At 32.1% G+C, this 2875-nt stretch overlaps 1 protein-coding gene across 1 annotated transcript in view; it reads left to right on the top strand.

Moving 5' to 3' along the window:
- Nucleotides 1–2875, top strand: part of LOC119666728 (pickpocket protein 28-like) — a 29454-nt gene that overhangs the window by 24712 nt on the left and 1867 nt on the right. The window lies entirely within an intron of this gene.

Raw genomic sequence — 2875 nt, 5'->3', positions numbered from 1 at the left:
ATCGTTATGCAGAGATTCATATCATAATTGACCGTTTCCTTTTTTTATTATAATTATGATATTTTTTTTGCCGCCTAAATCTAAAAGGTATTTAGTTTTGTGTGTATATGCCTATACTTTCACACAAAACTATATACATTTACTATGAGTTATTTCTCCTATGCTCCTGAGTCCTGTGATGAAGACTCCTGTGCTTTTTCACATTGGCCAAAATAGTGTTGTTTAATAATAATTGTCAGAATTTGTGCCTTTCAGTAACAAAAATAAATATTTATGAGTGCATAAGGGTCTAATAAGGGTGATAACATATAGATCGCGTGTTTTCAGCAAGTGTAAATGAATAAAAATATGTTTTTCTAACAAAAGTGAAGAACATATTGAACCATATAAGTTGAAGCCTGCTTTCTTATACTTGTTCGCGTTCTTTTTAGCGTTGGTAAAAGTGTCAAGACAGAAATATACAACATTTTAGATAATTCCATATTTGATATTGATTATACCATCACGTTCTTTGTCACATTTGTTTTTTTTGTGCGGCAGGGAGAAGTGGAATGCCTACGGACTGACCACAATCCGTCGTCCCGAAAAGTGAGTACACGGCTCGCACGGATTAAATCACTCCCCCTAATTCCTATGTTTACTCCGGGACTATGTTTGTGTTACTTCGAGGTAGAGTCCCTATTAGTCATTAAAGACTTCCATCGGTGTGACGTGCGTCCAGGCCACGCTACTGCTGCACTATCTTTGTGATTAGTTGCAAACGGTTGTTGATGTCGATATCAATCTGTTGATATCTGTAATCAGCTCGCCGCAAACAATCGTTTTTTATGTCCAATTTGATGTTTAGCATATAATACTTTTTTGATAATTAAAACAGTAAACATAAACTAGTTTTTTTAGTCGTTGCTTATATAATCAACTTACTTTACTATACTGTAAGAATTACCGCAAGATGGCGTAACTACTATATGTTTTTGCAATCAATACATTAATTTTCGACATTGAAGCCATGAATAACATTTATATATAGTGTAATGGATAAATTTATTCAGAATACCCGATTTCATCAAAACTATAGCAAAATTGGTGTGAAAATTTGAATTTATTTTAAATTTAAAACTTGGTATAGTTATTTAAAAAGTTTATTCAACTTTTTTTTTTTTATTAAGTTATCATATTTATATATTGTAAAACGCATCAGAAATTACAGAATGTGTATTTATTGTACATAGATTTTTGAAATCAATTAGTTCACAAAACATAGTGCTGACTATATCTTATGAAGTACGTATAATTTCTAGTAATTGTTGTGTTGATCTTACAAAACAATGCCAAAACAATGTCAAATTTGATGCAGTTTTTGAACTACCTTTTGGTACACCGACTATCGGTTAATTGCTAATGTTCTGAAACTAGGTCTAAAACTATGTCCAAAACTATGTCCACGTTGCTGCGATTTTTGGACATCCTATTCGCGCGTCGATTCTTGATCAGTCATAAATTTTTTAAGACTATGTCAAAAACTATCCCCACATTGATGCGATTTTTGGACATCCTTTTCGTGCGTCGATTCTTGATCAGTCATAGATTTTTTAAGACCATGTCCAAAACTATGTCCACATTGATGCGATTTTTGGACATTCTTCTCGTGCGTCGATTCTTGATCAGTCATAGATTTTTTAAGACCATGTCCAAAACTATCTCCACATTGATGGGATTTTTCTCGTGCGTCGATTTCCGATCAGTAGTGAGTTTTCCATAACCATGCCCAAAACTATGTGTATGCAGTTTTTGCACGTCGTACGTCGATTTGAAAGCTTGTTCAATCATTTATAAAGAAACTAGTAGATACGCTTAACAATATTTTTAAATAGTATGGTTAATGTAGCTTTTGAATGGTAGATTTAGGTACAAAGTTCTTTAATCCTAACATTATTTTTTTTTTAATTTATCACTGTAAGAACTATAATTGTTTTGTTAAATCATACCTTAACAGAATAATTTCAAATGCTTAGTAAACAAATAATGAAGTGACAAGTTAATATTAAATTTGTAAAAGACTATACATTAAAGTGGCTTCAGAATTTAAGTTATACTAAGAAGAAGAAGAAACTCTCATTAAGATTTGCTTAAGACTGAGGGTGTTTTCAAAACTCTGAGTTCTTCCCTTATACAGTAACACAATGGCATCAGTGGATCGTTTTGCCACGCCGATACAACCTAAACTCAACCCAACCTAAATGAAAGTTTACAAGGATATATTTATTTCTGTTTGGTGTTTAAATGGATAAGAATCTTAGGATCATTCGTGGCTGTGGTGCAATCTTTTGGGCAAACTTTTATTTGCAGTTGACAAACTATTATATATTTGTATTTATAAGTCAGTAAGCACAATATTAAGCTAAGTGGTTTTCATTATAAAAATAAAAACTTGATTTTACTTTACTTAACTAACAAATCCACATAATGTTCTGCATGTTAATGAAACACTTAAGCGATCATTTACAATACATGCAATTAACAATCTGTCAAATTATAGACATTTTATCACTTCGTATTGTTATCTTAATAAATGCCGTGACTGTAACTAGCAAACTCGAGTAATCGCATTCATTTCTGTCAATTTGACAAAATACATTTTTATTTGAATGGCTGGCTCTGCTGTAAGGCAAACATAATTATGGGCTTGTGATTGCAATTAAGTTTTATACTTATTGCAGTCACATCATTCCTTGGCAGAGTATCTGGTGCCAATTTTTAAGTAGCGAGCGGACTGGCTATATAATTAGGCGGCATCGCAATATGTAGTACGTATATACATACCCGTACATTTGTAATATCCTTAATTTAGCTCATTACAAAATATCCACTTAAT

Source organism: Teleopsis dalmanni, chromosome 1, assembly GCF_002237135.1.
Source record: "Teleopsis dalmanni isolate 2A chromosome 1, ASM223713v2, whole genome shotgun sequence".
In the NCBI taxonomy this organism is placed as follows: domain Eukaryota; kingdom Metazoa; phylum Arthropoda; class Insecta; order Diptera; family Diopsidae; genus Teleopsis; species Teleopsis dalmanni.
Note: the sequence above shows the minus strand (reverse complement) of the source record. Positions and strands in the feature narration are given on the sequence as shown.